Here is a 12,908-nt window from a genome sequence, read left to right as displayed (position 1 = left end):
TATAATATGTTTTTTCTTATTCTGAAAGCCTTCTTCACAAATATTTTTTTTCCCTTCTACCTACAGCTAGTAGGTTTTCATAGAGGTACTAAAGTAATAATGCCCAACATGTTTAGGACCATTTCTCATAAGATCAGACGAGAAATGGATAAGAAGAGCAATACATTAGTAATTGAATCATCCTAAATTATAAAGAATATTTTATCTTATTAGTTTTTACCATATTTATGGTCGTTATTAATAGTTTTATTATTTTTTTACCATATTTTAAGACCGTTTTAAATATTTTTATTAATAAGTTTTTAATTTAGAATATTAAATTTTAGTTTTCTGATTTTTTGAAATACTTCCTTTATACAAAGTAAGTTATAAAGTAATCCCTCAAAATGTATTAATAGCTTCTTAGAAGAAATATTACAAATTATAAAACTATCAATAATAAATAATGTTATGAGGAGTGTGGTCAGCAAAGATACACAAATAAACTAAACTTATTTAGTTGTGTCCACACTCCCGACCATCTTCTCTTCATAGTAATTTTCGGTCAACTGTAACACCTCATAATAAAAAAGGTTAGTTCAATACCTCCTAAAACTTTTATTACTGGATTAATTTATTTAGTGCAATATAAAATCAGAGTGTGACCGATGGAGTGGACGTAGTCAGAAGCTAATAGACAAGGACCTAGCGACGGATTCATTGAACAAAATGTCTTACAGCTATAAGACCATTTGAAATTAATTAAAATCAAACCTCATCTCAACACACAACTCCGGTCCATTGCTTTATACATCAAACTATATTTATAATAGCAAAGGTTGACGTTTAATTTAACTAAAAACTTCTCGCTGAAATTTTGATACGATCCAAAGTATGTGTCCCTAAACCAGAGATCATCCTGAATGATGGTGTACCTCCTTGCCTTTTAGGGCTGGCGCCGTCAAAGTAACAAATTTCCTTCAGTAAAATCGCTGTCCAATGAATCAATTACTTCATCAGATTTGTGTACCGCAAAATTTTCGGTGTTTTAGTCCGAGAGGCAGCCAATAAAAGTATTAAAATAGTACAAAAAAAAAATTTATTGTTAACCAACATTTAAAGGTTTCTTGAGGTATGAAAACGAAGATAAACTATGTTTGTGGTTAAAATACATTAGTTCAACAAAAGGTTTGCTAATGATACTTCTCCTCCTCCCTTGATACCTTTTTGGTCTTCGTTTTCCCGTTGCCGCGAAGAGTGTGGTAATGTTAAGTCCTTTGAAGTACTGGATGTAGATTCGAACTTGAGGCACAATCACTAACACAAACACTTCGGCTCTTAATGCAAAACTTACGTATTTAAGACTAATTATTTTTAAATTTTGGGATACTATATAGAAAACATTTCACTTTTTTCTGAGAAGCTGATGCATTGAAGGTAACCAGATTACCCACTTATTGTAATTTTGAACGAATATATGAAAAAATTAATTATACACTGAGCGTAGTACAATATCTTGGTTCTCAATGGAGGTCGTTTACCTGGGGTACTGGACCCTTCTAGTTCAGTTATTTATTCACAGATGGCAGGAGTTTGATGCTGAATTAAACGTTTGATTTAATATATTATAGTTTTTAATTGTCTTTCTTAAAAATGAAATGAAGAATTAACCCCCACCATGGATAGAATAGGGTGATAACCTGTAGATAACCCTTCCTCTCTCCTTCCCCCATATTTTAGAAATTACCAGGAAAGGGATAAAAAAAATTTAAACCAGCAGGTAAGTATTCATTTTTACCTTCTAAGACACAAGTAGAAAAAAGTAATAATTATGTTTATATATTTTGTGGCTCTATAGCCAGGGCCCATTCTTTGTTAGCCCCTGGCTATAGAGCCACAAAATGTATAAACCACCTTCAGCGGACCCAGCTTCCACATCTTATAATGCCACAAGGCAAAAGAAGATACAAATGTAAATATGTGTATATATATCTTAGTTTTAAGTAGTATATATTGTAAATGTTGAAATAAATCAAATTTTAGGAGGTAAGAAAAAAAAAAAAAAATAATTATGTTGAATTATAGTCACCACTTAGGGCTATTTTAGTTATTCATCCTAATTTCTGTTTTAGAAGGATCAAAAAAGAAATAATGACAAACCATATTTTTTGGTAAGAAGTACATATATCTGATAATATCACTAAAAGTCCAAAATAATATTTAGTATATATGAAATAAATTAATCTACAATGATTTATATTGAAAAAAATAAGTATTAATAAATCGGTCTCCTTAATTAGTAGGAATTGTTTGGAAGCAAGATTAATATCAGACTTGTTTGAGTAGGATGTTTATTATGATATTGTAGTTGAGTTCCAGGACCACAGAGATATTATATAGATCCAGTAATAATAGATGTTTTAGATTTTATCAAGATTCTATTGATCGCTTATAAAAAAATTTAAAGCATGATTCTTCATTTGAGTTGATTTTGAGAGAATGAGAAAAAAATTTGTACTTCATAGATAGAATTGAAATATAAATCTGCTATAGCAATACAGGAAAGAGGAATAGAGCTTAATGTATTAATATATATTTTCATATCAATAAAATCCTTTCATAAATAGGTTATGAAGCAGATTTAATCTTTGGATTTAAAAATATTTATTTATCCTATATTAACTAAAAGACTTCCATGCATCTAGTATCTAACTACCTTCTAAGTTTATGTTGATGATAGCTGGAAAAAAAGGGGACAAAAGAGAGATTAAGTCCGGTGGAAGTGTTTTTGGATAGAACTGTGAATTGAACTGTTACCTTTTTACATGTATAACTTGACAGATATTAAGCTAATTACATATTGTATAATGTGATTTGTATTATTGTGTTATAATTTGTCTTTGGAGTTTAGACTGTCATTTGTAATGAATAAATAGAGTTCCAACATTGATCTTTAATAAAGTCATTCCTCAAATTCCTACATTCTTTAATATTTCAGTTCATGACACAAAAAATAACGTATGAATACTGTCGCCATCTACCGTTTTATTGAAAAATCAAATAATAACACCAATTTTCTACAACTATCGATATATATTTTAAAAAAATTAAATTAATGAGATATTGTATTTTTATAAAACTTTAAAACATAATTACTTCTGATGTGAGGTACTCAATTTAAGTAAAATGTAAATTATGTTTTTAAGGTGACACATTTTTCTAAATACTTCTACTCCTTTACATATTTCATGTTATATTAAAAATTAATATGTCTCAATCAATTTATTTTACAAACTTTAACTATAGAATTACTTCAGTAGACTGTCCATATATTTAAACATTTTGCATTCAAACCTCTCAACAATTTGTTTTGATTGCTTCTCCCTACTGTTTATTTCACAAACAACAATTTTAATCTCATTGTCTTACATACATTAAAAGTAATCGATTTCTTCTGTCAGCACAACAAGCACATGAAGCTGCTCGTGGCCTGCTCATAAACGCTAACCATTTCTCAGTCACCTGTATAGGCAACATGCACTCCATTCCTCCATTGGCCCTTCGGCCTACCATGCAACCATCTGGTACATTCTAGTACAACATACATACCATTCTACCCTTGCTCATCCTCATAATAGGACCCAGCAATTTTATTCTTTATAATTTAATGTGTGGGGAGATGCTCAATTCTTTGTTGAGCTGAAATAGTTTGCTATTCTTCCTTCATCTCCAAAGACCATTTTTACAAACGGGTCGTAGGATTCTCCTTAGAATCACTTTTTCAAATCTGTCTATCAGGTTGATACTTTTATGGTCCATATTTCTCCACTGTATGTGACTACTAGCCTTAATAGAGTTTTATACAGCATAAACTTGGTCACATGACTTACAAGCTTACTTTTAATGAGCTTTGAGATTGAGATATAAGCTCTATTTCCTGCAGAAATTCTCCTTACCTTCTCTTTCTCGTTAAAACTATTGTTTATCTATATAAACTTTATTTATTTGTTTGCAATTTGAACAATGGTTGTGGAATAAAGAACGGTACAAAAGACTTATTTTATTAAATGGATGAGGATAGCAATTAAAAAATAATATTTTGATAAAATTACGGGGCAGTTTTAAAATACAATATTGATATGATTCATTGAAAAGTATATATTTATTAACCATAAAAATATTTAAGTTTGAAGACATCAGTAGCAATTAACTAAAATGGTTTCTACATAAAATACTCTTATTAAAAATTAACCCTTCTTAGATAATTTATTAATTGGTATACTGTAAAGTAAATCGCCTCAAGCTCAGAAAAATTTCGGTTTCGACTTGCTTATTTTTAGCTTTGTTTCAACACTAGTTAAAATTAACATTAAACTGTTGAGTAAATGCATAGTTCCCTTTTCTCTCTCTCCATGTTCACCTACCAGTTGGATGATAGTCATAAAATATAATATAAATACGTATAGATGTGTATATATTTTAATATTCTGTGTAAAAAGGGACATCTTCGCTATCAGATTATGATGAATTTTAATTTTCTTTTAAGAATAAGCAATAAGAGAACTCAAAACCAAGAAATAACAAGTGCTAACATCTTCTCTAAATTATTTTAAGAGAATGTTTTTAAATATACTAGTACATTTGAAGATCAAAATAAATTATAAAAAAGCAAGTTATAGAACTTTACTCGAATTAGAAAAAATTGTATGAAAACAATTATAATATGTATGATAATTATGTATAGAATTCAACTATTGTAATAACTTTTTGTCTCACTCTAATAACCATTCCTTCACAATTTTCTGGCACTAATAAAATAAGTTCTCTTACTTATGTTTTTCACTGACCGTACCCCCAACTATTTTCTCTTTTAATAGATATTTTTTTTACAACACTAGTTAAACGAACATGAAAGATACAGATAAATGGATTATTTTTATTTCAAAGGAATGTTTCAGCCCATATCATAGTTAAATGTTTTTAATTAATTTTAAAACTAGATTAAAGCTGAATCTAAAATATTTCCTAAAAATAAGGCTAAAAAAATCTTTATGAATTTTATTTGATTTCCTACTAGTTAATAAATTTTTATTTTATTTATTTTTTAAAATGTTGATGTACTTTAATTAGTTCTCTATAATTCTAAGTGGAATGAAAGCCCAAGGAGTAAACTAAACAGTATTAAAAAGGGCGCAAAGCCCTGGGGTACCTCCAGTCACAAATGCCGTTGAGAGGAGGTCGCACTGACCAGACTAAGAATAGGTCTCACAAGGCTCACCCACTCCTATCTTATTTCAAAAGAAACACCTTTGAACTGCCAGTATTACCATAGCAATTTGAGAATTAGCCATATTTTCCAAGAATACCTGTATTTCACACCCCTCCTCAATAGCTTAGGATTAAACCCAGATATTTAAAAAACCATCAGAGATGATGATAAAACAGTGAAATTGGTGTTTCAGTTTTTAAAATCAAAAGGTTTACTGTCACAAGTATAACATCGGACAGACAAAAAACTAAATAAATAATAATAACATTAAAACAAGAAATAAATAAATTAAATAAGAAATAAAATTAAACTAAATTCAACAAATATAAGAAAAATTAAATAAGATATATATGGTGTTAATGACTAATGATGTTTCATGCCACTAAACAAAAACAAACAAACTCATTCTAAGTAAATAGAATACTTTATTTTAATTGTTTTCAGGAACAAGGAATATAAAGAACATTAATATTTTAAGAGTTGAATTTAGCCTTAAATTTCACTAACATTACTGATTGTTAGTTCATATTTATTAGAACTAAGTCTTAATGCAGTGTGATTGGACTGTATATAAATATAAAAATTTATAAAATGATGTTATAAAAATAAGTAATTTTATTTCATGAAAATATCAGACAACATGTTTAATATTCCTATTAAAATAACAGACCACACTAGATTTATAGTGCTTTAGAAAATACAATTAGTTTTATTGAACTATCCAGGCTCACTTACATTAAATTAATTTAAAGATTTATTAGATTGAATACCTAGTTAATATTAAAAAATAAGTTTGTATAATGATAATGAGATCAGAATAATGAACTAAATTCTATTTTTATCTTAAGTCTGTTCCATATGAAAATAGTGTTCATTTGGTTGCAGCTAGACTTATTTCAAAGCTGAAAGCTCTGAATTGAGAATTGGTACTTAAAAAAACAATTAATCAACATTGAATCTAAAAAAAAAATATTGTCTGGCGTTTGTAAAAACTGATTTTTTTCATGACAACTGGCCCAAAGTAATCTGAATCTCCAGTGAACTCTTTCGGACTACCCTAGTGTCTATTCGCTCATCTAATATTCAACATTATTGATTATAATATTCATTATAAATTTATTAATTATCATAACATTATAATTTTTATATTCCAGAATGTTTTAAAAATTTTATTCACTAAACTAAATAACTATATAACACTGTTTCTGGTCTAGATGTATCTGGATGATATCCTCTGGGTTAATCATCGACACTGATGCAATTATTATATTTTAATAATAAAATGGATAAAATAAAAACGTTTTTGAATTTTTATTGAAATTATTGAATAAATTATTGTTGTTATTATAAATTGTTTTTCCTTTTTATTTTTAATTTGTTACTCCAATTACTGAGATGGGTTGGATTTCAAAACTGTTGAAATTAAATCAGTACTACAGTAGCTGAGGATGTGAGGAACTTCACTCGTATCTATAAAAAAAATTCAATTGTATTATCCTACAGTATATAAACAATCAAAGGCAATGTTGGACATTATTCCAATATTATTTTATTCAATATTTATTTAAATATTTTTTTATTCATTTATTCCTAAAGTAATAGCTAATACAATTTGATGAATAATTATTAATTTGTAATTCATAAGACATTATTTTTTTAAATTTATAACTTTATTATGATTATGTTTGTGATGCTACCAAATTTAGGAATTCTGGGTAATGATTTAATCTATGATTTCAGATTGGACTTTTAATTACATGTCCACAGTTTCATAATTTAGGATGAAAGTACTGATTACTTTGTATCATGAAATAGATAGTGCAAAGCTTAGAGCCCCGAGTTCACTTTACCTAAGTGCCTCAACTTGGATTAATCCAAGTTGTTGGTTTCTAAATAGACCACTGAAGAATTTCCCCTGTACAATGGCAGTGCTAGTAGTATGCTGATAATTAATTGTTTCTTATCCTTGACTTAGGTGTTTGTTTGTTTTTTAGAAAAAAATATAAAAGATTATTTTTATTTTCTAGTTCTGAGAAAGTCCAAGAAACTCTAAATTAATATATAACGTGATTAAGATACGTAATAAATTGATAAAGAATAATTAGGATTGTAGCTTCAAACCTTTTTAGATTTGTCAAAATCAATTTTTTCTAAATCTTCTTTTCTTCCAAATATTTCATCCTCGTTTTTCATATACTTAAAATATATAAATGAATAACCAATATTTGTAGAATTGCTTGTGGAGAGCTGCTTAAGCCCCAGAACTGAGATACCTGACTGTAGAAAGGGATTTATATCTTACGTAATTGAGGACAGTAGGTTATGTGTGACAGCTATTTCTATGCGGGTCTTGATTGTATGCTCAGTACTACGCTAAAGGCAATCAGGCTTACTCAATACAACCGCGGACGATACGAGTGCAAAAATTTGATGGAATTTGACTAATGGAGTCCATTTTGTCACTTTTATATCACTGGACATTGCAGAATGTAGTGAGAGGGTGCTTTCTATTCTATCAGGTTACGTTGGCGATTGCAACCTTAACTTATCTGTAACAGTTACCTGTTAACATCGAAAACAGTTCATTGATAGCTTAACAAGAAAATTAGACCTTTGTGGTACAACTAATGTTGGATTCGAATAGAATCTTTAGATCCTGAGTTTTTTTTTTTTGTTACAAACTAATTTAAAAATAGATACGAAATCATACATTTTTATAAACAAGCAGGAAGGCCTGGAACAGCACAAGGGCTGGGAGGCAGTTTGGAACTATTTTTGAGTGACCATTTATTGTTAGCACTATTTTAAAAATTATCACTCCTGATGTTTGTGTGTCAGCTGAAAGATTTTAACAGCCAATTTTCAAACATTTTCCAAGGAGGCCCCCCTTTACATTAAGTCGATAGTGGGTCTGATCGCACATGGTTCAATTTTCAGCTTAGTGGTTCGCCTGCTTCTATAGGTTGGAAACTATTGGTCAAGAACGTAAAAAGAAAAGGAGATGGGAGCCAAAATAGCAAACATCTTTTAGAATAATGATTGTCACACCGAAATTGTAGAAAAGAATATCTAACAAATGCTAATGCAAAAATCATAAATAAATAAAAATGAAAAATGAATTTTCAATCTATACCATCAAATCTGGTGATTTCTCAAAATGGATCATAAAAAAAAAATGGTGGATTCTCGTTGTAAGTGTGTGTGTGGCCACCATCTTGTACATTTTTTTTTAAATCATAAAAATTACTTTATGAGGTATTAATTTACAAAAAAAAAATTCATGCTGAAAGAGATTATGCAATTGGTTTTAAAAAATAAAAATAAACCACACAAAGGAGGCTGAAAAACTGAAAAGTATTTACTAAACTTAAGATCCCACATAGATTTTTACTTTCGAGAGACAGTTTTTCAAAATTCAAGAAATTAATATTTTTTTCCAATTTTGTACTAATACCTAACTCCAGTTGGAGTACTAATTGCCATCTATACTTTTTTATATTTTCAGAGATACAGTTAATAAAACCAAAACATTGTTTAATATTCAAAACAACGAGAAATCAACATTTTGTGAATTTATTCTGGTAAATATCATGGAAACTACAACGATTTCGCTAAATTTACCTAGCTTCAATTCTAGTATTAAGAGTATATAGTCGGTAGTTATCTTAAGGATATAGAACACCGAGTTAAAAATTATAGCAAATTTTAGAATCAGTTTTTCGGTTACAGTTTGGTTATTTGTTCTTATTTCTCTAAATCAAAATAATAAACTTTTTCAGCATGAAATGTTATGCAAATAAATCCACACATTTTTTTTTTTTAATTTAGAGATAGTTGCCTCTAAAAAAAAACTTATTTTATACGCTAATATTTTTCTAGACTTTTAATATTTAAAAATGATACCAATAAACTTCTCAACAACCCAAACCAACTCGTTTCTAACCTGGTTTCTCCTTCACTACCTAATAATCCTCCTAGGCGTCTGAAAAGAAGATGGCCTCGAGATCTTCTCCTTTAGAAATGTTTTTGGAGTTCTATCAATGGGTAGATTCTTCACATGTTTGTATCATATCATAATATCACTTACAGCAAATTTACTTGATGTGTATATATGTATACAGTTGTAAATAACAATAAATAAATTGTTAAAGAAAAAAAATGATACCAAAACGGAAAAATATAATTCAAAACATACCGTCACATCGTTGTGAGTATTAATTTCAACTAACGTTTATATTTTTTATAACTCAATCTCTAAAAGAATTTACAGTTTAGAGGGCCCGTGGATTTCCTCTTTCTATAGGCGGAGTACACCATACCTTTTAACTCCTTCGGAAGTTCTCCGCCTTAGTCCTGATGGATTCTGCAAGGTTTGAATTCGGAACTGGCATAATTTAAACCCCAATAGAGTAATTAATGGATAAAGGAGGGAAAAATTAAAACTAGTTATTCTTAATTTAAAAAAAGTAATTAATAAAAATAGATATAAAACTACATACGTGAGGACATGACAGCTGAGCAAAGTGGATCATAGGTCCCAGTGTGCTTGGTTCAGGATGAGGGTTCGATTCCCACCTGTGTAGTTATTCTGCGGTGGCCGCGAGAAATGAATCTTAACTATTAATAAAACGCTTTGGGGCTACGTATGCCCTCAATGGAGAACTTGAGGCATAAGAAAGAAAAAACATATGAATTCAGTAGATTACACAGACCAGTGGTACCAACAGGTGGTCCGTGGGAGCCTTGTGATGGGAGATGGGGTAGGAGGGTCTGTGCCACATATTTTTTAGGCGATTTATTATTAGTGCTATTTTATTGAATTGAAAACCCTAGAAAACCTAAGAGGACATCATTTCAAGTAGAGTAAATTTGCTAAAACATGAGCCCTGATAAAGCTAATTACGTTCAATGGTTCTCGAGATATAGCTTTTTAAAAAGCAACATTTCATTAAAATGTGGAACAGAATGTACTGAAAGATTAGAAGTCAATGAATTAATTTTGAGAAATTTATATTTCAAAAACCATTCGACGTACATATGTCTATTAGCACTCAAATTAAAGCTATTTTAATGGATTATAAAGTAATTTATGAAGTTATCTTGATAGGAGTAGTAGCTTTAATGATATTAGCTAAAATGAATTGAATTATAGTTGTTCGGACAAATTTTCATGTGCCAAATTTATATTCATATGCGAATATCATAAAAACTACTACCCCTCCGAAGATAAGTGACAAAAACTATTTTATAGTAATTTAAATTTCCTTTATTTTGAGTGCTGGCATGTGGGTCTAGAGATATATTTTTTCAAAATTCCAACATTTTATACGAACAACTAGAAATTAACATTTTGTGAATTTATTTTGTCAAATATCATAAAAACTATTTCTCCTATAAAGATAAACGTTATAAACTATTTTGCAGTAAATTTAACTAGCTTTAATTTGAGTACTGGCAGGTATCTGTGTCTTATGATTTCTGAAATAAAGTTTTTCATAAATCAAACTTATTGCCCGACCAACTATAAATCAATATATTTTAGCAAATGCCATAAAAACCACTATTCCTATGAAGATAAAGATCATAACTATTTTATAGTATATTTAACTAGCTTTAATTTGAGTGCTAATAGACATCTATACCGTCACATAGTTCCTGAGATGTAGATTTCTCAAAATAAATGTACTAACTACTAATCTTTCAGTACATTTTTATGGCTAAATGTGCTATGAATAAATAGCTTTATCAGGGCTCATGTTTTAGAAAATTTATTCTAATTTAAATAATGTTCTCTTAGGTTTTCAAGTGATCTTGGTAGTTTTTAAGATATAGAGCTCCGAATGAAAAATTATTTTTTAACGTTTTTTTTTTCCGAACCCTCTAAAACAGAAATAAAAAGTGAATTAGTAAGTGCATTACTGTGAAAAAGAAAAGTAATTCGTGTTGTGCCTTACCTTTTACTACCTTTGGTATGCTACGTTTTGAAACAGCCGCCATTTTTTATTCACCCTACCTATACTTGGCAGACTCATCAATTTTGATTAATTATACATGGTTTTGAAGTAATCAAAAATTGGGGTGAAATAAATGCATTTTTTTCTTCCCGGCTCTTGTACTACTATGAATCCTTCTTTAGTCTGACAGCTAACTCATATTTCTGGAGCATTGAGTTCAGATTTATATATTGGATTTATTTATTATTAAATTAATAAATAAGGACATTTAGATTTAATTATATTATAATTATTTTAAGTCCCGTATTTTCTCGTTGATAACAAACCAAGTTTGTTTAGTGCAGGTCGCTCTGATATAGTAAAAACAAATTGTGGACACGGAGCAAAACCTAATATTGGATATATTCTTGAGATGGAGAGTCCAGCAGGGAAACAACTCCAACCTTTTACTAAAAAATAAAAAAATTGTTTTTATGGATAAGCCCAATCTCATAATGTTTCAGGGACAATAAACAAGTTCAATATCATGATTGTCTGCAAGTTAATGATTTTAATATACGTGAATTGATCATTCTTAATTAATTAAATCACATAATCAAAAAGGTCTATTTGGCATTGGGCAAAGAATCAAAAATCAAGAAAAAATGTCTTTGATTTTATAGAATCCAATTAGCACATATGGCTTTGTATAAACATCAGATACAAAAAAAAACTGATGAATTACTATCGCAACATAAAGATTTTACGAGTGAACCCAGTAACAGTCGGCAAGTCCTGTTCTTGGTCATATTTTCGGTAAATAAAATTAACAGATAGCAGTGCTGTCTTAACCCAGACCCAGGGATTCAATATCTAAGAGCTCTTGACTCTAGTGATCGGTCTCTTGTAAATGTTTGAAATGTTTTTACGAAGTATTTGTTCTTGTTGTTGATTGTTAGTTAAAGGCGTAAAACCTTCTGGCCATCAACGCCTATGGCATGATAAAAGTAAAATAAAAAAAACAAAAAACAAAAAAAAAAAAAAAAATTAATAAAAAAAATCAAAAAATAAAAATCGAAGAGGAGTTATAATTTATAAAGAAGGCGAAGTATTTTTTACTTGTCTAATAATATATAAAATAATTTTAACTAATATGTTGTTTATTTTTGTTGATTAATAGTTAAGTAAATAAAATGTCACGTCTAGGGGTGGGAGGAGGGGTAACATATCGCTGCTTTGAAAAGTGCACATTTAACAAAAAAAATTGCATTTTATATTTGACGTTTCCACAGATTACAGTAGTGGTTATTTTTTTACAACACTGCTCGCTTTCTGACCGCCTAATAAGGGACCTATTTAGAGAAAATAACTCTTTTCTACAATAATATATTTGGAATACGTCCATTTCAAATTAATATAAAACTGAAACTTTTTTTTATTTAAACAAAGCAGAGATGTCCTGAAGGGCGTGGGACCCCAAATGGTTAAAGAGGGCCCTGATGTATAACAGTAGGTGCATTTTTGAGCTCTTAATTTTGTCTGGCAGTTGACACTGTAGCGCAAAAGAAGGAAACAAAATAAAAATATGTATGAAAAAAGCCAACGACCCAAAAAAATTTCTCGGAAATTTTTTAATTTTTCGATTACTCCCAGCAATCGGTAGCGAAGCATTCACAGAATCGATAAAAACAAATAGGAGCGAGGAAGCAAGGAGGAGTGGAGGGAGT

The sequence above is a fragment of the Halyomorpha halys genome, unplaced genomic scaffold (assembly GCF_000696795.3).
Source record: "Halyomorpha halys isolate HHAL.00 unplaced genomic scaffold, Hhal_1.1 Scaffold531.1, whole genome shotgun sequence".
Lineage (NCBI taxonomy): Eukaryota > Metazoa > Arthropoda > Insecta > Hemiptera > Pentatomidae > Halyomorpha > Halyomorpha halys.
The sequence above is the reverse complement of the archived record's forward strand: the minus strand, read 5'-3'. Positions refer to the sequence as shown.